Raw genomic sequence first — 27,096 nt, 5'->3', positions numbered from 1 at the left:
TTTCTTCTCCACTGTCTCAGGGGCAGTGAATAGAGTTTATCAGGCGGGAGCGGGCTTGTAGTGAGGCATCCAGGTAATAATGTACACAGACTGCGTTTGTGCGGATTCGTTTACACCCTGCAAAGTGACATCTTGTCTTGGACTTCTCCATATCAAAGACTTACTCGAGACTATTCTGCAGAATCTTGGAACTAAAGTGTCCTTGAGGACTCACACAGTGTAATTGTTCGACCATGTGCCAGGAAAAAGTGCGATACACCAACCTTCTTGATGTGCTTTACAACGGCCAACTTTCCTGAGAAACTTTAGATTCCTCTAAACGTGCCTTGGCTCTGCTCCCAGGAAGAAGAACACAAGGAGAGGTGAAGAGTTAGAAATGGGTTTTCTTTGTCGGCTTTTCTTCTGGTGTTTGATTATAAACACACACACACACACACACACACACACACACACAATAAATAAACATATTAGCACCCACAATCTGGCCTGTACCTTCTTTCTAACCCATAGCCCCAGTTTCTCTTTGCAACTGCCAGTTCCGGGGGGCCTTTAATCTTTCTAATTCACGCAGTTGGATATCTGAGTACCTGTGACTTCCAGGCTGTGTGCAAGGTGCTGAAAGTACCCTAGGCAAGCAAGACACAGCGCCTGTCTCTAGGCATCTGCTGGCTGAGAGAGAAAATTGCAATAGTGTGTGAGGAATTTGAGCTGGGAGCCTGTGCTCAAGTTACCTGGCACCTTAGGGAAGACAGATTCCAACTGTGGCTAAAAAACAGGTCAGATACTGTCAGGGAAGAGGGGGTGCTACTTTACAGAATGTTAAGTGCTGGGTCAGGACTTTCAAGTGAGAGGAAGAAGAATGTGCTACAAAAGGAATGCACTGTATGGTGAGTTCAGAGCCCTTGCTAAGGAGAAGAGAAGGCGGTAGCTCCACTCTGTTTTGTGTGTGTTCTCAGATGCCCAGGGAAGGTACCCATCAGAGCCTCCCTGCCTGGCAAGGGCCTTGAACTTCTTAACAGGGCCTTAGCTTCAAGGATTGTGCATGTTGCTGATGTAAAGTTGAAAGATGGTCCTGAAAGGGGGAATCTCAGGGTCCAGAGACCTCAGATGAAAATGGCTGCAAGACCTGGATGCTTTGGGGAAGTTAATGGCAATGCCATCGACTCAGCAAAAGCCTTGGGAGAAATGGGTGGGAGGTGAAGAAGAAAAGAACGTTCATTTCCCATGCTTTCGGTCTAGGTGTCTGGAATCACTGATAAGCCTTGTATTGTCTATGATGCTACTGGCAGGGCGGGAATGGTTCTGGAAGAGGGGTTAGTGGAGGATATGTGACATCCATGAAGAGGTCAGCAGAAAGTCTTAAGAATACAGACATATAAGAACATTCCATGAAAGAAGGGCAGAAGCACATAGGCTCACAGAGGGAATTAAACACAGCAGAAGAGCATTCTATTCCAAGCACCCACATCTACTAACTACTCCTTCCTGACACTGAAAGACTTGCAGAAGCTCTGCCAGCACCTCTAATCTCATAGAAATATTTCCAGACTTGCTTGCCTGCCGTCTGCCTCTGCAACATCAGAAGATCCACCTCTTTGGCCCGTAGTACTTACCTTATACATGCAGGAAGTACCGTGAGGGGGACATATGAATTGTAACGAGATGTACACCCACCTATCTTGCTGTACCTGTGAAAGAAGGCAATGGATTTAAACGGGGCAGCAAGAGAAGAGATGGCATTCAAGCCAATCAATGCAAGAAATCCTTAAGAGCATAAGTGGGTATGAACGTTCCCTGGTTGTGTTCATGGTTCATGGGAGAGAGAGTTTTGAGGGTTAGAACAAGAGGACAAGAAGTAAAAAGCAAGGGCTTCAGAGAAATTGAAGGTGGAAAACATTGCTAAAGGCAGCAGGAATTCAACAGCAACACAAAGAAAACACACATGGCCAGACAACAGGACCAGGCTCAGCCAGGGGACAAGTCTACGCTGAGGGTCGGCTATGGGAGTAGGCCAGGAGCAGGACACTGAACCCATAGTCAAACAAGAAAGAAATATCTGAGGTGGCATGAGCATGTCCGGGACATTTGACAGCCAGTGAGGGGAGAAAGGAATCTGATGATGCAGGCAGGTAGACACATTAATCTCTGAGCTTTCAGAGAAGGAACGTCTATAGTTAGACCTCTGTGGTGTGGGAATGAGCTCCACAAAGTTGAGGGAAGAGCAAGTCAGCTAGAGAAGACGATGACTCCCAGCTTCCCAGTAGGAACTGGGCAAGTAAGAGAGCCAAGAGGAACTATTATTAGCACCATTATGGGCTTCACACACATCACCTTTGCTCAGACTGAGAGATCATCAAGTCATCCCTATCATGGATATCAACAAGAGTCACCATAGAAATGTTGAACCTTGAATTGGCACACACAACAATACACACACACACACACACACACACACACAGCATAAATAAATGTAGTAAAAAGTGAACGTTTAATTGTTACATTAAAAATCATAGTTTGAATGTGAAATGTCCCCCACAGGCTCGGGTTTGAGCAGTTCATCCTCAGCTGGTGGTACTGAGTGGGAAGTTTAGAATAGATACTTTAGAAAGTAGGGCCTTGCTGAAGAAAGTGAGACAGTGGGGGAGAGTTCTTAGTGGTTGGAAGTGAGACAGTTCTTAAAGATTATAATCTCTGCCTATTCATTTTTTGCTTCTTTAACCACCAGAGTGGCAAGCAGTCTCATACTCCACTGGCCACAACTGTGAGTGATCATGAGCTGCCATGCTTTCTCATTATGATGGTATGTTCCCCCTCAAACTGTGAGCCATACCAACTCCTGTCTTCTTGGAGTTAATTCTTGATAGGTAACTAGTTACAGCCATAAGAAAAACAACACATGTGTGTGTGTGTGTGTGTGTGTGTGTGTGTGTGTGTGTGTGTTACAGACAGACAGACAGACAGAGTCAGAGAGATAGAGTCAGGGAGACAGACAGGGAAATATATTCATGGAGACATATTATACATATCAAATTATTTATGGACACATATCAACTTCAATTTCTTTAAATTTCCAAGAGACATTTTACTGCTAGAAAACCCAAGTGTGATGACATGTATTTGTGAATGTGCTACACCACAGCCCATTACTGTGAATGCTAACAACAAAGTTAGCAGGGGAAAAAAAGGAGAAAAAAAAAAACTTAAAACAGAAAATCTGCTAGCTAGACACAACTAAATTTCCTCATGTGCATCCTAATGATGCAGCAGTTCTTTAGTGTCTGGTAGATGATTTCACCAATCTGTCAAAAAACTAAAATGACTCTATTTTCTCATTGATATTGTATTTATTTGTTTGTTTATGGTAAGGAGTCTCACTGTGCAGCCTGAATATTCTGGAACTCACTATGTAGACTAATCTGGTATCAAAATTACACAGATTTATCTGGTTGCTCTGCCTCATGAGTGTTGAGATTGAACTCAGGTGCCACCTCATCCAGGTCTCAATGACATTTTAATTAGAATTTCTATCATGCTGTGTTGAACATCAAGAATCCATCAAACATGAAGCACAAAGCCTACATGGATATTAAACATAGATAGTGTTAGAGTTTTAGCTAATGGTGTCTTCCAGAGATGTTTTCTGCAAAAGATCATTGAACAAGTATAAAATGCCATCATTCCTCTGGTCTGGGAGATGATACCATGATTAAAAACCTTACCTGTTAGTTAAGCAAATATGCAACAGTTTTTAGTATATTGCTAGGGTGACTTTCATGACAATCCTCTATTCTTCCTGTGAGTTAAGCCAAATAATTATTTCCATTAGAAGTAGAAAAGAAGCAAGCACCATCAACTGAGAAAAAAATGTTAAACAGAATATGGATGTGTTTTTTAATATTTATTTATTTTCTATATGAGTGCACTATCCTCAGACACCCCAGAAGAGAGCATCAGATCCTATTACAGATGCTTGTGAGCCACCATGTGGTTGCTGGGAATTGAACTCAGGACCTCTGGAAGAGCAGTCACTGCTCTTTACCACTGAGCCATCTCTCCAGTCCCATGAATACGTTTTAAACTTGAAAAAGCTTAGTCTTTCTGATATCTTTTTACACAGGACCCTACATCCATGTTGTTTTCAGAAGGTCCCCAACACAGGAATGCAGAGCCTCATGAGGCCCACTGTGTGGTGAGCTGAGACAAATTGGGCAGAAAGGGTCTTCTGAGTTCATGGCCTCCACATTGCACCCAGTTCTAGCCACTGTCTTCTACATCAGAACCTAGAAACATTCATACAGATCAGTTCACCAGTGCCTTATCTGAAGATCCTGGCCCTGTTGAGGATGTGCCATGTCTTGCACAGCCTGTTTTTTCCCCTAGTGATGCCGGGGGGGGGGGGGTGGAGCAGAATGAATGATGTGTATGCGTTATATATTCAGAGCCAAGGTCACACACAGGTCACCAGTTAACTTGACTTCTGGGAGGTGGCAGCAAACACTCCGAGAGTGTCACTTTCTCAGAGCATGAAGATGCAAATAAGAGACTCTTAAGAGTTGAGCTTGAACTTTGAATCATATCTGAGCCATTTTCAGGAAATCCCCACAGGCTCTCATGGGCTTTCCTTCACCAGACCCAATGGGTATCTGTAAGAAAGTATGTGGACAACTCCAAAGTCAATGTGTTCCCTTCACTGACACATAAGGATAGACCCTGTATGTAGATTGTACTGCAGCGTTTGTATTTTGATGTTAATTCTACTTCCCCAAGAAGGGCTGCCTAGTCACATACTCAGATGACTTCATGAGAACCTGTCCATTTTAATTAGTAAAGTCGAGAGCCGGTGATTGGGCAGGGGATGGGTGGTGGAGAAGAAAGGGAGAGGGAGAGACACAGAGAAGTACAAAGGAGATAGGATCAGAACGGAGACCAAGAGGGATGAATTGGATCCAGGTGGGCTTTAATTGGCGTTAGGTAGCTATGTTAAGGATCTTATAGGTCTTTTATCTCATGTAGAAGGCAGTTTGTATCTTTGTCCATTTGATGTAGTCTTATTGTGTAGAGGAGCTTGTGAATTGAGAATTGAATATATAAAGCTGTATGAAAAGCTATTGAGCCTTAGAGTCATGTTTGTGCTGGGCAGGGCATTAATTCCACCCAGGATGGAAGCAGTCGTGTGGGCAGAGTGAGATCGGGGGCGGCTTGGACGGAGAGAGAGTCCGTGTGCCGGCTCCATACTAAAAGTGGCGCACGAGAAGTGAGACCTGGGGTGCTGATAGAGAGATAAGCCTTTCCACTTTTAATACTTACTGCAAGACCTGTTTTCTGGAACATTCTCTCATTCATGCTTCACTGAGAAGGGACAGAAAACCTTTAAATCTGGTACCAGTTGAGAGCTACGTTTGTAAGAGGAGAAACAGGGAGAGGAGAAATGAAATATGCCTTCTCTTGAAGAAGAGCCAGGAGCTGCTCCATGCCCCAGTAGGGAAGAGGGAAGCCCACAGATGCAAGCTTCTCACTCATGACACAGCACAATGTGGCTGCAGAGTGAAGAAGGGTTCTTATAAGATGCAGACAGACCACCGTTAAGGCTAAGCCAGGAGAGTGGAGACTCCTCTGCATCCTAACTGATGCAGCATGTTTCAGAAGCAGTAGCCTGAACATAAAGAAGTACAGGTCAGAGGCAAAGGAATCTGCTGCACCCATGAACAGGGCCACTAGAACTACAGGAATCCAGGTCAGAGTCTTGCAACAGTGGGAGTTTAAGCCTGTGGGACATTAGACAGCAATGAGACCTAAATATAACCAGTGACCAGGCTAGGCCACCATCCTGCAGTAAGGAACTTACATAGAAAGATGCAGGCTGTGAACACAGTGTTCTTCCGCAGTACACTCTGTTCTAAGGTTAGTATCCAGTGGTCAAGTGGAACTTCCTAAACATACGTAAGACAAAGACAAAACAAAACAGAAGCCTTTAAGTGTCATTACAAACAGATCCAGGGATGGTTCGGTGTTGGATGAGCTGAGGGGCTTTGAAGAAACCTTAACAAATAGTTAAAAGTGTAGTGTAGCTTAGGGGTAGGAACAAAGACACGGAATCCAGTTAAATGATACTGTTAAGTGAAGGCTAGAATCATAAAATGCCATTAGAAATAAGCATTTCTTTCACATGACCCATCCATAGTCTAGATCAGGCGAGCAAATAATGTGTTTGAAGATGAATCAATAGAAATTATCTATGCAAAGAAATGTTAGATGAGGAAACAGGATACCAAAGAGAAATCTGATGCCAAGTGTTCTTGCTTGCTTGCAGATACAGTTCTAGAAGAAAGAAATATGGGAAGGGGAAGAGAAAATAGATCAAGAGCTGGTGAGCAAACATCTTCCAAAATGAATGGAGAATAAAATTCACAAAGCCAAGAAGCTCAAAGAATCCTCAGAGGAGTAAATTACAGGCATATATACACATGTGCACACACACACACACACACACACACACACACACAGAGAGAGAGAGAGAGAGAGAGAGAGAGAGAGAGAGAGAGAGAGAGAGAAACTGCACTATAATAAAATTAACTCAACTGAAAAAATTACAGAAATTCAGAAACAAAGGTGACTGTCACAGGAAATTCCTAATAAACTTTGAAAACAAGAATAAGAGGAATGCTTTGTAAGGACTGGGAGTCAGTTGGGTGAGTGCTGAACATTTAGTAGTAGCAAAATTGCTTTTAAGCAAAGAATCAAATTAAAAACATTTTCATAAAAACAGAAACCCAGATGAATATCACACTCTATGACAATAAAAATACAACAGGAAGTTCTTCAGACATGAATGCTATGGTATCAAATGTAAAGTTTCTCTTCACAATGTCACAAAGCTCCTGAGAATACACAAAGGTAAGTATCACTGCTTTTATTTAAAGGATATTTTAGGATATTTTAGTATGTAAGACAAAATACTAAAAACTATTACACTGAAAGTTTATATAACATGTATGATAGCAATAGCTCAGAGATGGGATAAGAAAAAAAGATGGGAGGGTGTTTTATAATTGATAAAGGTTGATAAGCAGGTATCCAGAATAGTCTAACAGTATTTTAAAATAACTGCTATGCAATTATTGAGAACTTGAGTTCTAGTCTCAGAACCCACAAAAATCAGCCATAGTGGTACACACTTGTAATTCCACTGCTTGAGAGGCTAAGATACCTGATCCCTGAGGATGGCTGGCCAACCAGACTATCCTAATCAGTGGACATCAGATGCAAATGAGGCCACGTCTTGATACACAGCTGAAAATGATCCACAAGGTTAACCTCTGGCTGCCTCACACACAATGCACATGTGCACGCACGCACATACACACATGCACACACAGACGTGCACACACACACACATAAACACATGTGATTTTATGCCAAAAAATACAAATACAAAAAAAGAGAAAGAATGAAAGAAAGGAAGGAAGGAAGGAAGAAAAGAAAGAAAGAAAGAAAGAAAAGAAAAGAAAGAAAGAAAGAAAGAAATTGTTTAACCATTTTAAAAAGCAATTTTAGTGGCTATCCATCCAATTCTTAATAGTTTCTCACTATCATTTGAAGAAAGCACAAATGTCCTAAAGAAAATATGACAATTGTGGAGCTTAAACAGACTCAGAAGAAGTAAACCCAATGACTATAGAAAAGAAAAAAAGATAATTGGAGAAGACAAAACAATAAGTGCCATCATGGTATACATAAACTTGATCATAATAGAAATTATATTAAATATAAATGGTTTATATGCAGCCATTAAAAGGCTTGGATTTTCAGAGTGGCCTAATTAACTTGACCTAGCAATGCTATATCTACAACAGTCATTAAAAGACCTAGCTATGTTGCTATCAAGGGAGATTTTGATTATGAATATCATCAGTGATATCATAAAGAAATATGAGGAATATCATAATAAAGAGGTAACTATCACAAAGTCTTAACTAAATGAATGCAATGTACTTAACTACAGTTTCAAATAAATAAATAAAAAACTGAAAGACTGAAAAGATAAATGGCTAAATTCAAAACCATGTCTGTTCACCATCCGAAAGCTCTCATTCTTACGAAGACACTCAGATTTAGTGCTATGACTCTTTGGATATGTGCATATATGTAGAACTCTAATGCATGCCACAGAAAAATGGCACAGGAATCATCCAGACATTCTGACTATATAGGTTATCATTCTTTTCATAGCCTCAAAACATTGGAGAACAATGACTCTTCATTTTTCCTACTTCTTTGTCTATTGATCTACAGGTCCACCCAGTTTCATCACCTTTATAGACTTCCCATACCCTTCTTATGTCAGGAGGTGCCGGTGGTCACTAAGCTACCAACCAGCCAAGTACTAATTGCCCCGAAACACACTGACAACACAAGGTAGTGACTCAGACAAAATTGTTCAACATACCTCCCCATGGGCTAAGCTTCACATCTCTCTTTATCTGAGATAAATTGGTTTAACCATGATGTGGATGAAAGGGAGAATGAGAAACTGTCAAGAACAATGCTATCCTCTCATCACTAAAATAACAGTAATGGGAATAATGATAATAATAGGCGTTGTCAGAATCCACCTTCTGTGTTCTGGGGACTCTGCTAATCTCTCTGCTCGGGCTCACTCAATAGAGGAGGGAACGGAAAAGCAGAGATTCAAACCCCAGTTTGCCCGACAATGTAAACTTCACTCAAAGATGCCAATAAGAACAAAGATGCTGTAGCCAAATATTTGCTGAGCCTTCACTCGGCTAAACCAGCTGATTAGAAAGGAGGAAGGCACTTGGTCTCACGGCAGCTCCGCACATGCTATACTGGCACTACAAATAGCCTCCCCTCATAAGGCCAACTGTATCCCAGGACCACAGACAGAGAGCACAGGCTGCTGGGGGGAGGTTGCTGATGAGGATTTGGGGGGTAAACAGGAAGATCTACTCCTTTGGCGTTTCTGACGAAGTACTTGTTCTTTGGGAGAGTGGAAGAGAGTAGCATTTAAAAAAGACTTCATTGTGTGTTTTGAATAATTTTATGTAATTGAAGCATTCTAATTTATCATTGCAAACTAGTATGATAAATAAAAAAAGATATAAAGAGGCCCTTGGTTTTCAACACCTCCATTTTTGTTTATTCTCAGGTATGCTATGACAGGCTTCGAATTCCAGCACTGGGAGGCAGAAGCAAATGGATCTCTGTTTGAAGCTGGCCCCGTGTATGTAACAGTTTTAAGTCAGCTGGGTCTACCGAGTGAGACCCCATCTCAAGGGAAAAAAATTAAAAGTCTCTTAAGCCACAATCATGAGCATTCACCTAAGTTTTCCTCCAAATAAATAAAATTTATGTCCTCAGTAAAATAAAATAAATTCTTGCCTCAGCTTCTTTGTAGTAGAAAATGAAAGTTGAAAAAGATCCACTTTTCATTTGTCTACACAACTCATTTTATTCTTTCCAGTTATTTTTAAAATACATTTCTTCTTTTAATTTTAGAAACTAGTGCATAGAGTAGCAAAAAATAGAATAAAACATTATTCATTATTATTTTCAGTTATTTTTAAAATCTAGCTAAGGATTGCTTCTAGTTCGTGACAATACCCTAGCCTTAGCTTCAAATCCTACTGAGACTCTGAGTATAAGCTACCACACCCAGACCCAGTTCTAAATGGTTTCTTTTAAGGACACAACTTGTTTTATATGCAAGAGAAACAGAAGTAAGTACTTGATTTTTTTTCACCCTAACAGTTTTTTTATTCATTAATTTATTTGTTCACTTTATCTCCCAATCATAACCCCCCCCCTCCTCTCCTCCCAGTTCGCCCCCCACTCCCTTCTTCTCAGAAAAGGGGAGCCCCTGCCCTAACCCATTCTTGCACATCAAGTCTCATCAGGACTAAGTGCGTTCTCTCCCACTGAGGCCAGACAAGGAAGCTCAGATAGGGGAAGGGATCCAAAGGCAGCGACATAGTCTTAGCCTCAAAAGACAGCACATGCTGGTAAGGATGTGGAGCAAGGAGAACACTCCTCCAATGACTGTGGGAGTGCAAACCTGTACAACCACTTTGGAAATCAATAGGATGGTTTCTCAGAAAACTGGGAATAGTTCTACCTCAAGACCCAACTATACCACTCCTGGGCATATATTCAAAAGTTGTTCTACAATACCATAAGGAGACTTCCTGAAACTATGTTCATAGCAGCTTTATTTGCAATAGCCAGAAACTGAAAACAACCCAGATGTCTCTAAACAGAAGAATGGATAAAGAAAATGTGCTACTTTTTACATAATGGATACTGTTCAGCCATTAAAACAAGGACATCACAAAATTTGCAGGCAAATGGATAGAACTGAAAAAATGATATCTTGAATGAGGTAACCCAGACCCAAAGACATGTATGGTATTCACTTATAAGTGGATATTAGCCATAAAGTACAGAATAACCATACTTCAATCCACATTCCCCAAAAACCGGAATAACAAGAAGGGCCCAAGGGAGGATGCTTGAATCTCAGTCAGAGGGGGAAATAAAATAGACATCAGATTAGGGCAGAGAAAGGGAACTGTGTGAGAGAAGAGGTGAGGGGGAATTGGGGTGGGGATAAGTTTTAGGCTAGAGTAGAGGTAGGGGTTAGAGAGTGGGAGAGAAGAGAAAAATAGGTGAAGATTGGTGAGGTACATCTCTGGGACAAGCCGGACCTGGGACAGGGAAGACTCTTAGGAGGATATGGGGTGACTCTAGCTGATAGCCTTAGCAGCAGGGGATATGAAGCCTGAAGTTTTCTTTAATTTAGAGGAGTAATGAAGTGAAACTCAGGGTTGAGACCTAAGAGCCTTGGGGTTTGTGTGTGTGTGTGTGTGTGTGTGTGTGTGTGTGTGTACTTGTTTTGTTGTTGTTATTTTGTATTGTTTTGTTGCTATTTTGTTTTGAGATGGGAACTCACTGTCTAATTGACCTAAAACTGCTATGTAAACCAAGCTGGCTTTGAACTCAGAGATCTGCCTGTCTCTGCTTTCCAAGTGCTAGGGTTAGAGGTATGTGTCACCATGCCCAGCAAAGAATGTAAGTGATCATGCTAAAAATCTAACCAAGGGCCTGATGCATGCTAAGCACACACACTACCAAGTCACACCCCCAGAGGCTTTTATAGTTATTCTTTTAAGTAATGGGAGGTGGCAAACATGCCCACTTTCAGTGTCACCAGGAGGCATAGCTGTGTTTTGTACCCATGCAGACATGTCAAGTCACTGCCATGCTGGTAGGAACCCTGGGGACAGCATGGAGCCCAGATGCAGACTCTGCAGTATCTCTGTTCCTGGCCACACACACAGCCTCGCACATGGTCTCTTTAGCTGAGCCCAACCTTGCTTGCTGTACTCATACTTGGCCTCTGGGTACCAAAAATGATGTGGGCTTAGAACAATTGGACGGCCTCTGATATATGATGTGAGGGAGAAGAAGGCTGGACAAGGGGTTGGCAGAGAGGATTACCTAGCAGTCCATTTTCAATTTCCTGGCTCCTTGCTCTTGGCACGTGTTTGTGACTGACTTTAGACGAGCCCTGAAGATGTGTGCAGGTGGGCAAAAAGGGGGTGGACACCTCCTCCCTAAACTGCTCATTAAACATTCTAACCTGAAACTTTGCCTTGAAAGACATTGACTTCCATTTTGTTTCTGTTTCTTCTTGTTGCTAATCAATCCATTGCATCTATCCCAACAGAATCCATGCTTCCAGGATAGGGGCACAACCTACCAGGACTAAGGGCATAAAATTCCCAATACAATTTACAGCCCAACACCCCAATTTCACTAGCCATCTTCTCACCTGGCTCTAATGACACATTTTTATTTTCATTCTTTCTTTTAGGATTTAGAAAACAATCTGTCATCAAACTGTTTATATATACATATATATACATACATACATATATATATATATATATATATATATATATATATGAATTTAACTCCCAGAGAGACCATGATCCCTGTTCTTCCCAGACTCACTAACACCCACAAATCAGCCATCAAACATTAGTTTATATCCTGACAAAGATGTGTACCAACCTCGTAAAGAAGAGCAGACAAAAACTACTGTTGTCCAAACCAGCTCCAGAAGAACAAACCAGCCTCCGTTTCTCATTCCTTAGTTCCCCGTCCTCCTGGTTCCAATTGGCAGGGTCTCAGAAAGTGTACTGGCAGGAGAGCTTTAATTTATTGATGTTTTTGCCCCTACTGTACGTTCCCGGTTCCTACTTGTGTGTAATGGATGGAGCAGATGTTTGACACGGCAGCACCCCTTCATAACTTCACTCTTCAAACACACTTTTACAAGTACTTACTCGCATGGGTTCCCATTCAGCACAGGAAGTTGAGGTCATCGTGAAACAAGAGGCTCGGGCAGGAGTCTGAATTCATGTGTTCTGCAGCTGGGCTCCCATCTTCTGGGCACGTTAGCAATTTGTGAAACAGCCATAATTTTCAGCTTATGGACAAAGAAATAAAAGTGTTGACACCATTATTGTAACATCTGTGGGGGGGGAATACAGGCCCGTTTCTTAGCGCACAAATGGTACCAGAGTTATAAAGTTCCTTTAATGCCTAATTGTATTCATTATCAGCAGGTACTGTGTCTAACAAGAGTAATTTCTAACAACTTAATGGATCCTGAAAGGTGAAGACACCACACCAGTGGTCTCTACCTCATGAGCCGTCACATCTGCATGCTGCACAAATTCTGACACTAGATGTGCCTCTTGGAACTGGCCATCCTCCAGAGTGGCTCGTCCAGGTAGCCAGAACGCAGGAGCTGTTAACTTCATGGAAGGGTACTACTGAAGACAGTCATTCTTAGGCTTCTGGAGTGTTGGCATGTGGTGGATTGATTCCTGAAGGTTCCTGTTTCCTTACACCCACCCCAACATGCTTAGTACAAGTGCCTATGAATGAGAGTGAGATGCTGGGGATATATGTTGGAGACAGCCCTGCAAGGCTGTGGAGTGTCATTTATGGGTAAGAAGTTGGCTGGGTTAAATGATACAATGAGCTTATATCCTCCCAGGGTCTGTGGAGAAACTGCCTAGGATCCAAGGCTTTGCCTTCACAGTTGGTTGAGGGTAACCTAGGGGCCCAAAGTTTCTCCTAGCAGGCAGACAGTTGTGGTGTGTGTGTGTGTGTGTGTGTGTGTGTGTGTGTGTGTGTTTACATGTGTACTCACTACTAGAATGGGTGCAGACAGCCCAATCTTCCCTTCCCAAACAATCTCTACGTTAGCTCACATTTCATCTGAGTCTCACGTGGGACAATAATATCTGTAGACCAATTCCCTAGCCCCTTCAGAAAATCATGAGCCCCCTTCCTTGGAAGAGACAATTCAGGAACCAGGAGCAGCTTTTTATATCCTGTCCCTTGCTTCATTTCTTTCCTATGTGTGACTCGATGCTGGAAAATCTGTTTTCAAACTGCTAGACACCTGACTATCTCTCTGGGCACCAAACCTCCCTTCAGCTCCTCTGAGTTATTCCTCAGCATTCACAGTTAAATGTGTTCCCAGTTTTCCTAAGAGAACCTGGCACGTGTTCTCAATGATACTAGCCTTCCAGGTACATGGACCTCGGACCTCAAATTCCCGGTATCACCCCTCTTGGTATCCTTGACCCATGCTTTAGCCTAGAGTCCCAGTACTGCGTGCCAATAGTTCACAGAAAAGTAGAATCTACAAGAGAAGTGAACACAGCAGGACAGAAAATGACATGTTACATCCCTGACCCTGGGAGGCATTTTACCCTAGTTACATTGCCATGTCTTGACAGGTTCACTGTCTCGGGACAATAGATGTCACCAGGCAAGCTATTTGGAAAACATGTGCTCCAAAGAAAATTATAGAGAATCTCTCTCTCTCTCTCTCTCTGTCTCAGGTCTTCCTCCTTCTTCTATTGGTGCAAGCACTGCTAGAATGGAGGTAGAGCCCTGGAAAAAGCCAGAACCTCAAGCTTGAAGGTCAAAGCTTTATCTATTGTACAGAGCTGTCCCCAGTGGCTGGTGACAGGGTCTAAAAGAACACATCACCACAGGGAGAATGAAATTGGAGAAATGCATATCCATGCACACATGCATATGTAGATATCTATATATTTCACCTACATATGTAGAGGTATATAAATGTGTATGTATATAGGGGCCAGAGGACAACCTTGAGTATCATTCACTCGGGCACTTTCCATCTTGCTTATTAGACAGGGTCTCTTACTGGCCTTGAACTTGGAAAACAGACTAGGTTGGATGGTCAGTGGGTCCTAGAGATATGCCTGTCTCTACCTCTCCAGTGCTAGATCATGAGCATGTGCCAGCATACCCAGATTTTTCACATAGATTCTGAAGATCCAACTAAAGTACCTGTTCTTGTAAGATAAAAACTTTACTAAGCTGTCTGCCTAGTCACTACATGAGTCTGTTGGATGAGGCAAATATATCAATGATAATCCTGCATCTGATAATTCTAGCATCTTGCCGGGAACAGGGGAACTATGAGGTGATGGAGGACACTTTGGTGGTCAAAGCAAATGAACAGTGCATCTTGACCAAGAGTAAAACTTTGGTGAGGGAGGATGAGAGAGGGTAGAAGTAGGGCTATGGCACCATGGACCTGATCTTAACTCAAACTGCCCTATACAGGTGCCCCGTTAAGTTGACCACACAATGAACGGCATGTTGGTGACGCACTCAACGGCTGGGAACATGGCTGTTATGGGTACTGACACAGAGCTGGCCCTGGATCATTTTCTGAGGGGAGTCTAAACAAGTCAGCAAAATCATGGGCTGTCTCACCACATGGTTTGCGCCTCTGCTTTTGATGACAGGAGTGAATGGCTCAAATGTGCAATTTACACATTAAGAAGCTTTGATTAAGGAGACCTTTCATGAAAGGCTGGCTGTCCAAAATTATGTGTTAAAAGTCTGGATTGTTCTAAGAATGGTCAAATTATTGTCTTCACTAAGCAGGTAAGCAACTGGGGTCAAGCAATTTAGCCAGGGCTGTTTAGTCCATGTCCCCAAGCTCTCAAGTTTCTGCCATCTCTGCTTAAAGCCCCCTGGTCAGTGCTAGAGAAGCCAGCAGCTTTGGTACCAAGCAAGAGTGACGGCCACCTTAACACCCTCACAGAGTGTTTCCTAGAGGAATCTTGAGAAGCTACTCAGGATACTCATGGAGATTCATTGAATGAAACTGACCTGGAAACTGTGTTCTATTGGCCTGGAAATGGACTACTCGGCTCTTGGACTCCTGAAATCAAAACCATTGACCTCTTTAACCTGAAGATTCAGACATTTAAGAAAAGGCTGCTGAAGACCTCAGTGACCTGTGCCAATAGTCTCCTATAGACAATTCTGCCACTCCACTGGCAGCTCAGAGGTAGAGATTCTATCCTCCCATTCACCCCTACAGGCATTGTTTCTGCAAAGCAAACAAAAAATGGTACCAGGAAAATCATATCAGGCCTACACAGGCACTGGGTGAACATTTAACAGTATAAGGCAAATGGCCCTTGACACCTGGTGTCCCCTCTGACAGAAACCTGTGTGATAAGACAATGCTTCACTTCCAGAGAGTCACCAGGGTCTGTGCTGAGGAGTGCCTGCCAGCCTGTATTGTGCTCTGCTTTCTTCTGCCCAACATGGCAAACTCAGATGAGGTAATTAGCATCTGTCTTTGAGCCTTGTGCCTTTTGAATTTCCACAATACTAGGAGCAGGAGGTAAAAGTTCTGAAACCTTCCATGATGCTGGCATTGCCATGGGAACCCTTTTTCTAGGAGTTTTCAGACTTACTCCCAGCCTCTAATCAGCAGGTACTCCAAACCAAAGATTAAAGGAAATTTATAAGGAGGAACAGAGGCTGAAGGCAGCCAGGAAGTTAGGTCATCCCTAGAAAGTAACAGTTGAGGTAAAACCTAAGCAGGCATCATGCTCTCTGGCAGGTGACAGGACTCAGACTTTGTCATGTGTTAATTTAAAAACTTGGGGCCAGTTTTAAATGGAGGTGAGGTGTGGGCTGGCATTTCTGTATCACTGGACAAACCAGGCAAACCTCTTATTGGCTTTATCTGCAGTTCCTACCAACTTGACTAGATTTGGAATCACTTAGGAGACACAGCTCTTGCATTTGGATCTCCCACCCATTTCCAATAGTATTGTTACTAGAATGAACATGAGCAAAGGAAAGGGCTTTGCAGTCTTTGTAAAGGGCTTGAGAGAGAACCGAAACAACCTTCCTTCCTTCCTTCTTTCTTTACTTCCTTCCTTCCTTCCTTCCTTCCTTCCTTCCTTCCTTTCCTTCCTTCCTTCCTTCCTTCCTTCCTTCTGTCCTTCCAGCTGACCAGCCTGCCTCCCTCCTTCCCTCCCTGCCTGCCTTCTTACCTACCAATGAGGAGGTGTCCAAGTTCCATCCCAAGCCTTTGATGCTGCCCAGTGTTGGCCTCTGAATGAATACTCATTCTATTTGAGAAACAAAACAAAACAAACAAACAAAACACCAGTTAGTCTTATAGGCACCCTGCTTTATTGCTAAGAAAAGACTACAGACTTGAATCTGAAGCATTAGCAGGCTGTTTACAAACTAGGGACTGAGGCTCTGAGGAGGCAAGTATAAGTGTCAGAACTTTACTGTAGGCTTAGCGAAAGATCAACAGAAAGTAGTCCAACTGCCTCACAGTCCACAACATGCAGTGCAGAGAGGAAGCAGAGGGTAGCTAGATCCTTTCCCTGGGGAGTATGGGCAGCTTTGTCTGCCATGCCTCTACAAGGGAAAGAGGGAGAAAGTGGGCTTGTGACAACCTATCTAGGTTCAATGTGGGCAGCCTCTGCGTCTGCTCTCTCCCAGAAAGTACACCCCAAATGTCAGAGTACAACTTTCTGTACATAAATAACTTTCCTTTGAACAGATTTTTTTAAAAGCCTAGTTTCAGTGCAGGGTTGGAGGAATGATGAAGACAAAGCAGGGAAGGAAGGCGGATTTAAATGAACGCAAAAAGTCCACTGCCAGCCACATACTGATTTCAGCATATTTTCCTTGAATTTAAAGTAGACTTATACCACGGTCATACCCAACTGTGCAGTGAATGTCTAGGGCTATTTGGAATTTGTTTCTGATATTTCAGCTTCTAAGTAGTTCGTTCATATTTAGGAACAAAATATTTGCATTTTAAAATTGATTTACAAATATAGACTTCTACAAACTGGTTTAGAATTCTGACTCCTCCACCAGATACGGGATTAAAATAGAGACATCTGCCAGGAGCAATCAATTGAGATGGGTTTAAGGCTTGACTTTGTTTTTGTTTCTGTTTCAAAGTACAGTGCAAACTGATCTTAGGCAGAATTCCCAGGCACAGCAGCAACTGGGGTGAAAACATTGAATGCCCACTGAAGCCTGGTTCCAGCCTGCTGTCTGGATCTTACCATGACTTCTCTGTCTTCAAGCCCTGGTATAGTGGCTGCAGAGGCAGAGTCTGGTTCTATGCCCTGGCAGGCCTCCCTCAGTACTTAGAGTTCAGGGAGGCATCTTTCCTGCCACTAGAGGCATTTCCAGGCTGTCATGGGGACATCCAATGACACAGTCTATGCTCTCGTCTGAGAAACCACTTCCAGCCCTGTGATGGATGTCCTTATTGTCTATTTGCCTGTGCCTGGAATTAATAAAACCTAAGAAGCTGCAATGAGGGGATTTGTTCTCAATTAGCTCATTGGAAGTGGGAAGAGCCACTTTTACTCTGAACCTTTTGAGGTGGGAAGATCCACCACCTTCAACCTGAGCCACTCCTTCTGATGCAGCCTATATGAGGACATGGGAGAAGGAAGCTTGCTCTCTTTGTCTGCTTACCCTCGCTCTCACTAATAAACCCACTCCTTCACTGGCAGTGGAGCTTGCTTCTTTGGGATTAAGGCAGATACTGAAGAGCAGCAGAGCCATCCAGACACATGGGATAACAACTACTGGATTCTTGGAACTTCCATTGGTAGAGAGCCAATGTTAGACTAGCTGGATCACAGCATGTAAGCCATTCTAATATCCTGCCTTTATAAATATGTATGTGTATACACACATGCATGCATACACACAGTTACATGCATGTATGCATGCATAAATACATACATACAAGCATACATTCAGTTCATATATACATATAGGCATAGGTTCATTTCTGTAAGTTCTGTCCCTCTAAAAAAAATCCCGATTAACACAATCTCTCATCAGGCTGCTAACAGAATTTCACAGGATGAAAAACCTTATCTGGAGGCCAGAAGTGCTTTATAGGGAACACTCAATAAGTCACCAGAGTGAAAGTTGACCTTCCTGATATTAAACTGGGTTGAGAATATTTCTGTGGACTTTGGCAGCAATTCAATCCTCTGCACTGAGATGGTGCAGTAGGAGAACTAGGTGGTAAGAGATCAACTTCAATAAAACAGAGCAAGCAAAGATGGGGCTAGGGATAGCAAAGACTCATTTGTCTCTTCTCTTCCCAAGTAGCATTCATCTCTCAAGCATTCTAAGTGGTTGGACTATTATTACCAAGCAGGGAGGGGGACTAGGGCCCTGGTGAGTGAATGGCGATGTTACATGTCTGAAAAGCTTTGGAACATGGACCTGGCCACTGTTGAGGTTAGAAGTAGTTGGGTGGTAAAGTGTCTTTGCCCTTGGGGAAAAGAGGTCAGCCAGCTCCAGTTCCACCAATAGGAATCTAGCTCCTCTAGTGGGCAGGAATCTTACTGTCTTTGGTGGGTGGCTCTTCATAGGAAACCCCCCTCCATATGCATTTTCCACACCAGGGACACCCAAGTCTCCTAAGAAATTGGGGATGAAAGGGGTTTCTCCCAGAAGATACTCTAGATGCCCCTACACAGTGACCTCTTTAGTTGCAATGCATCCTTCATGATCCCACGCTGTGTCATGGAGGAGTCTGTCCATCCCCATGGTCCAACCATTCTGCCATGGCTCTTTTCCAATGAGGTTATTAGGAAGTTGCTGCAGGCTTCCTGCTACTCCAGGCCCTGCTTTACCTACCCCAGAGTCTAACCATATTGAAAAAGCATTTCTCCGATGCATAATGGTTTAGACATAGTATGTCTTAGGCTCAGGCTGTAAAGTCTACACACATGGGGGTCTGCCCTGCCCCTCAACTCTGGCCTGGTTTCCTCAAGGAACTGATGAATGCAAACACTGCATTTTGTATTTTGACAGCTGCCTGCACTTTCTCATGTGGCTCTCACAGCCTGGGAGGGATGTGAGGCAGGTTATCCCCATTTCTCAGATAAAGAAGCAGTGGTTAAAGGAACACAAATGATTCATGCTTGGGGGATCCATCAGTAAGAATTAGTACTGAGAGACTCTGGGCCCCAGCACAGCATTTCCCAACCACTGTGTCCCCACAACAGGACATTCCCAATAGTAGTTACATGATTCCACCAGCCTTTGGTAACAGCCATGTTGTTACCCATATCTCTCCCTTTCCTCCAGCAGGCCACCTGCAACCTCTGACATTTCACAACTTCCAGAATCAGCATGCACGTTTTCACATTATCTTCAGCAAGTGCTGCTGAATGCTACCTCCTAATCAATGCTCATGTGTATTTCTCTGTGCATGTGGTTTGAGTGTGTATTGTATATTTGTGTATCTACATGTTTGTGAACCTCTGTGTGTCTTTGTGAATAACCATGTCTATGGTATGTATGTTTACATATGTTTGACATGTGTGTATATGTGTATATATGTGTATGTATGTGCATGCATGTGTATGCTTGTGTGTACATATGCATGTATATGTATGTGTGTATGTGTATGAATGTATATGTACGTATGTGTGTGTGTTTATGTATGTATATGTATGTATGTGTAGGATTGTGCTGAGATGTCAGGAGAAATGGGGAGTGAACATGGACAGAGGCCATCAGTATCTTCAAGGAGCCCCAAAACTACCCAGGAAGGGAAGCTTGTCATGTACCACTCAAGCCTGTGTAATGTTTTATTTTCAGCAAATAGAGACTGAGTCATGGCTGGGCATTAGGGGACCCTAGAGGGTCTTCACATTTTGAACTTTATCTCTGATGTGCCCTCTACAAACAATGGGGAACCACTGAGGGCTATTTAGCAATAGTAGGTAGCACACACATGAACATGCACCTACATATTATACATGTATATATAAACACACAGAAACTCAGGTAAGAGATAAACACAGATGCAAACACTGCATTTAATTAAGCATGACCACAATAGAAAACTTAATTGTCAGAAGCCAATGTGTTTGTGATTCACACATTTGCAAAAACTAATACAGATATACTTTTAGAATAAAAATAAGAACAGAAGCATGGAAATATTGTAAACCAACTTCTAGATGTAGACAAAGTGGAGAACATACACTCTGCCCAGTCTCTACTGAGTCAGGCTGAAAGAGTCTCTGGGGACTCCTTTGTACAGTGAGCCTTGCCCTCGTATGGGGCAAACGGAAGCTAGAGTATGGACTACAAGAAACAACGGAGCCTCTGCTTTCTTTTGCCTTCCCATGCCTGCTTGATGGAGAACTTTGACACCAGCCAGCAGAAGAACAGTGATGGACCCAAGGCCAATGGAGGCCACAGTTTTACGTACTAAAGACATGATCTACAAGTGAACATTTGGACACATGAGATTACTGAAATTTTCACATTTTATGCCCAACTAGTATTTCTGAGATAATTTTAAAAGAATATATAAGAGGAGATATTTATAAGCCAACATATGTCTTCTTTAAAAATGCACAGGTTCTCAAAACTCAATAGAAATTTAAGCACTTCCATTAAAAACAAACCAAAAATAGATTGTTCACCAGAAAGAATATAGATGGCAAATAAGAACATTAAATACAGGCCACGGTGCTGGGAAGATGGCTCTGTCATTAAGATGCCTGCTGTACCAGCATGAGCACATGACATTAGATCTGCAGTATCTGTTACCTTAGCATGACAGATTGGGAGACTTGGCAGTGATCAGGAAGATTTCAGAAGGTCATTGGCCACCAATGTAGCCTATTGGTGGGTAAGAGTTGCAAAGAGACTCTGCTTCCATAGAAGGTGGAGTAAAAGATAAGAAAACACCCAGTGCTAACCTCTGACTTACACAAACACACATATTCACACAAACATTCACACACACACACACACACACACACACACACACACATACTCCATAATACTCTCTCTCACACATACTGACACTTGCACACACACACATTCATACACACTAACACACTTGCATATGCTCACACACTTACACACTCACATACTCTGACACACTTGTGTACACTCACACACTCTCACACACACACACACATACACATACACTACTCATATCCATAGTCTCATATGTGTAAATAAACAAAATAAAATCTATGTAACACCATCTCCTGTTAGACAAGTCTGAATAAGAAGCGCAGTAAGTTATATCTTCTGTCTTATTAGACACAATTGTAACACATGTCATCATCAGACAGTTGAGGGGAGAAAGAAACTGGTGGAGAAAAAAGAAACAGCCAAAGCGGCAGCATGAAAGCTTTGCATCATGGGATGATGGTTCCACCAATCTATGCACCCCCTAGGAGTGAGTGCGGAGCCAGCAAAACTGTGTCACTTTGTCTCTGGTTTTGATACTCCTCCAGGATTACAGAAGCTGTTAACATTGACCACACAGGGCATGTGCATGTGTGCATGTGTGTGTGCGTGTGCATGTGTGCAAGTGTGTGTGCGGGTGTGTGACCTTTGTAACACCCTGTGAACATAGTCCTTCAGAGACAGTGTCCACGTAAGGCTGTGCACATTCAAGGCTGAACTTTCAAGTACTGGTTTCTTAGGTTTAGCCCTGAGATCTCTGACCTGACACATCTTGGCTTACTCCCAAGCCCAAACTCAAAAATTAATAAGGACTGTTTTGAGATTGAAAATATTTGCCATTCTCCAAACCTTGCCAATTCTCTTTAATCCCAGTGGATTTAGATATGCTGTTTTATTCTCATTAAAGAATATCACTTTCCTCTCTCAGGCACAATGTCAACTTCTCTCCTCAGAAATTCAGTTCAAAATTCATTCCTCTGCTGTATGCACTTTAATGAGAAATATATGTATATATATGTATATATATATACATATATATACATATATTTCACATTATTGCTAGGTTAATTATTGATGATGACTATGTGTTTCTACGTGTGCATATATACGGCATGTTGTGTGTCAGTCATGAGTCATGCAGTGTGCCTCCCACTGTAACTGCATCCCTTGGGGAGCAGTACCTTTTATGGGAATGGATGGGTAACTGAGATTCAGTCACAGGAAGACAGATGGGTGCTGGAAGGCCTGAGTACTCCCATCTGTGCTGAGCGACCTAAAAGCTGTGTGCATGCAACATGTGCACATATGGGTGAATAAATAATCACATTTGCATTCTACTTTGCTTATGTACTATACATATAAAGCCTATGTTACGTGTATATGCTACTATGATGTGACATAGGCATATTCATAGCCTACATGTGTGTCTATAATAGGCATGTACACATCAGTACTTATGTATACCCTGTATTTTACATGCTAAGATATATTTCATGATTTTGCATGTGTGACACATACTTAGATACTACATTCTTACATGTGTATATATATATATTTATGTACACTATGTGTAAACAGTTTGTGGCTATATATCATGACATGTACTATATTCCATGATAGAGCATAATTGACACAGCTATAAACCATAAATGCAATGAACACAAGAATATATATATAATATAACATAATATATACACATACATATACATCATATACACATGCACACACACACACACACACACACACACACACATATATATAATTCTATACGAAGGCAGAAGACACATGTTTACATACATTAACACAAAAGCTACCTATAGGTAACTGGTCTCTGAAATTGTGATGAGGGTGTTCTGACTGCCCTTGTCCCACTGCCCCTACCTTCACAGCATCCATTCTGGCCAGCATCCTGAGGGAAGGAGGGGCATGGTGTCCCGAGACTCCAATCCCTGATATCCATTCAACCTATGGCTTCTGAGACTTCACCATGCAGACTCTTGATGTTTATTAGTATAGAGCTGCTGGCAAGTTGCTCTCCTTAGACCCTAGGCCTCAATCCGAGTGCTCTGGATCTGGCCCATGGGGAGAGAGATGCTAGTTACTCTCTATTGAATGTTCCTAGTCCAGGCCCAGGACATCAAAGGCTGAACCAATCTGTGGCCCATGATTCTCAGCCATGGGATCTGACATTCTAATCAGGGGTCCTTTCAGTAGGTGACTTTTCCAACCTTGGAGAGCAGAGGTCACTGAGTGGCACCTGCTCAGCATTGTGGCCTGAGCAGCTATTAGGTTCTCAGCTTCTCCAGCATACAAACAACCACTGTGGGACTACTAAGTACCTTATTAAGTCAAGCTAATACATTCTCTATTGATATAGCATCCCTTCTACTTTATACTTTCCTATCTTCCAATGAGGGTCCCAAGGGCAATTAAAGCACATCTTCATGCTGGTTTCAACATCTTTTTTTTTTAAAAATGTCTCCTAGAACTTTCCAATTGAAAGCAGTATGTACTTTTGGGCTACCTAGGATTCTAGGTGCAGAAGTCAAGACTGAAAGCCTTGGGGTACCAGGTGCTTTAAGTTCACATGGGCCAGGTGACAATAAACCATTGCTCTTGTGATCTCCATCTTCCTTTCTATGTCATAGTCCAAGTGCGGCACCAGCCTACCAGGTGGGGAGATGCCCACACAGACCCCCTCAGGACTAGGGTATCCTTTGACACAATCTGAACTGGGGCAACTGTGAACACTAACTATTCAGTCCATACCAACAGGGCAAGTGGCAGATTTGCCACGTGGTCCCTGCCTAGGAGACGCTATGAAGAAGGCAGTCAACACACACTGCTCACCTAGGAAGGAAAGCAATTTATACCCACTTACCTGCAATGCTGTTTGCAAAGAGCTGCTGTCTTTGCTCAGAGTCACATTGCCCTTAGTGAGCAGGTGAAGAGACCCCCCTAGCCGGGCAAACTTGGCACTCCTTGAGAAATGCATCCTTTTCAAAGCCCAGGGCTCTTACGCTGTAGTAGGGGAACAGGACTTCTCAGAGAGATCCACCTAAAGTCCCCTGATCCTTATTCTGCCAACTCAAAGCCAGCAAGCTAGAGAGAATTCCTGGATGTTGCCAGGGCTCTGACTGCTGAGCCTCACGGGGTGCACCTGAGCCCATGAGTGGAGCCAGACTTAGAGCACCGAGTCCTGCCACAGCTGATTCCCACTTGCTTTAAAGGTTCTCTAAGCCTAGAACTCTGAACTCAGCTTAATCCACAGATTTACAAGACGGTAGACGCTCACACTCAGTGTGGATTTGAAGTGGGTATTTTAAATGCCCCCACTGAGTTCCTATCTGTGAGGTAACCCTACCCTTGGCACTGTGATTTGTAGGGTTGGGCCCAGCATGTGGACCATGGGCTTCATCTGGCAGCCTCGACCCCACTGTCCACAGGAGTGTTGGCCCTGGGTCCTTACTCTGGCTTTAATACCTTAATAAATGTGTTTTCAATGATCCCTGATCCCTGATATCTGGCATATTAACGAGTAAGTGCTGTTGGGGGAATAGAAATCTGAATCGGCCCATAAGAAATCACATTTGGGGGAAAATCCTTCCCCTCCGATGATTGCAAGCTGGCCCTCTTACTCTAATAAAAGGCAGCAGCAGCAGCGATCAGCAGACCCACCCTCAGTGGCACTCCTGGGGTGCATTTTAGAGCTTGGGGTTCACCTGTAGAGCTACAACACAGCAGTACTCCCAAAGGCTTTTGTACTAGAAGCCAACCAAGGCAGCAGAGTAACATAGCAGGGAAGAGAAAGTGGAAACAGGAAAGTCTGAAAAGAAACTTGCATGCCAGGCCCAGAGTTAAAGACGCAGAGTGGCCCTCACACCTCATAGAATATAGAAATTTGGTATTTATTTTGGGGAGGGGCAATGGGATAGGGGGATTGCAGAGTGGAAACCAGGAAAGGGGATAACATTTGGAATGTAAATGAATAAATATCCAATAAAAAATAAATAAACAAAGCAGAGTGGGTCCTCATACCTTATAAAATTTTAAGAAATTATAGAAATTTTGTATTTTTTTCTTCCTTTTCCCCTAGAACAGAAAATAGACAAGTCTTTCTTGTCTGGGAGCCTTAGCAGGTGACACAGCTTCTTCCTCCTTCACCTGTGGCCTCTTTGTGCCTCGGTCCCTTTGCATGCTGCAAGGAACCACCCAGGTCTTGAACAGGTTCATAAATTAATTCTACAGTTCCTTCTCTGTCTCAGTCTCAGTCTGTCTGCCTTTCAGTCTGTCTATCTCCCTTTCTCCTTCTCCTCCTTCTCTCCCTCCCTCCCTCCGCTCCCCCCTCCCACACACACACACACAAAGGGGCATTTTGATCTAGCCAGGTTCTGCCATCTACCTTGATTCCACGCCAGTTTTTTTACTCACCAGCACCATCAGAGCCTTCTTAACTTTGGCTCTGAATGCCTGTTTACTTGGTTATGGCACCAAACAGAACATCTTCTTTATGTTCCAGCAGTTTCTGGAAAACCAGCTGTTCTAAATTTGGTTTAAAACATTTGTTAATGTCGCCAATAAATGGGAAGGAGGCGAAACGGCTGGCTTTGTGATAGGAAACGGCTCTCACATTTCCTTCAACAAGATGGCTTTTCCTGCTAGATTGCTTTACACTTGAACAGGTCTTGAGGGGATTGTTTGAATCCAGACAATAAAGGAGGGTGTTTTTCTCCAATAGCTGTCCTCCCAAGTGTGTCTCAGCTGACCTGGTATTAGAGAGCCAAGGGTCATTCAACAGGAGGCTGCAGGGAGAGTGACCTGGCCCATGTGAGAAGGGCTCATGGGCCCTAAGACTCTGCGTGGTATATAAAAAACTCTTAGGGCCTCCTCAAACATGCCTTGGGGCTCCCAGGTCAGGAGCATCTTGCAGCACATACAATTGAGGGAAGTACATAGAAGCAAGGGTGGAAATCCAAGCAGAATCCCTCTCGGGACTTTTGAGATCACTGGCTTAGAGTAAAGCATCGGTGTCTTCTGGAGCATGGCAGGGTCTAGGTGGCAGAACACACTTGACCTCTCACCCACCATGGTCTCTCAGAGAGGTTGGTCTCAGAGGCCTCCATATCTGAGAGGATCCCTTCCCTCTGAAAAGCATAAACAGCAGGAACATCGCACATACCATGGAGTCCAAACCTCTACTCCTGGGCCTTCCCTGGAGGCTTGAAGATCTCACTTGACCACAGAGTGTAGGACAGGCACACGACATCTCTGGGAAAACGTCTCAAAGTCGAACTAAGGCCCGTGTGAGCACAGTGTTCTTTTTTTCTGCAAATGGCACGTACACCACAGGGACTTCCAATGACCTTTGAAAAACTGCTTTAGAGCAACAAGCCCACATGTGGAGCCCAGCACCCACTCCGACCCAGCTGCCAGCTCTTGATGACCTCATTCTTTCAAAACTCTCCTGGGTTCATCTCAGGCCCATATGGTCTGGTCTACAAGGTCCCCAGTGCCTGGTTCACACAGGAGGCGTCTCACTAACCATTTTAGGCACCCATCGTGCCCTGTGATGGGGATAAGTCATTGGGCTGTGGTGGTCTCTGGAGGAGGGTGTGGATTTCTTGACACTACCATGGTAAATATTGCCAACTACCACCTCAGCAGTCTCAAGGGTGAAACTACTTTTTTCACATGGAATTATAATATGCTGTAATGACAAAACCTTTTCCTGCTACATACGGCAAGCGAACACCGAATGGGAAACGGCACCGTTCTGCAGTTCTCTTGACATCTCCAAAATAGTCACCAATAAAAGTTGCTATTTATGCGTGCCCTACTGATGACACTATTAAATCTTTTGGCTGCTCTGTTTAGGGAAGGTTACAGGCTGAAAGCAGTGTGAATTGGAACCGTGTCTAAGCTGGAATT

Source organism: Micromys minutus (genome assembly GCF_963924665.1).
Source record: "Micromys minutus genome assembly, chromosome: 2".
In the NCBI taxonomy this organism is placed as follows: Eukaryota; Metazoa; Chordata; class Mammalia; order Rodentia; family Muridae; genus Micromys; species Micromys minutus.
Note: the sequence above shows the minus strand (reverse complement) of the source record.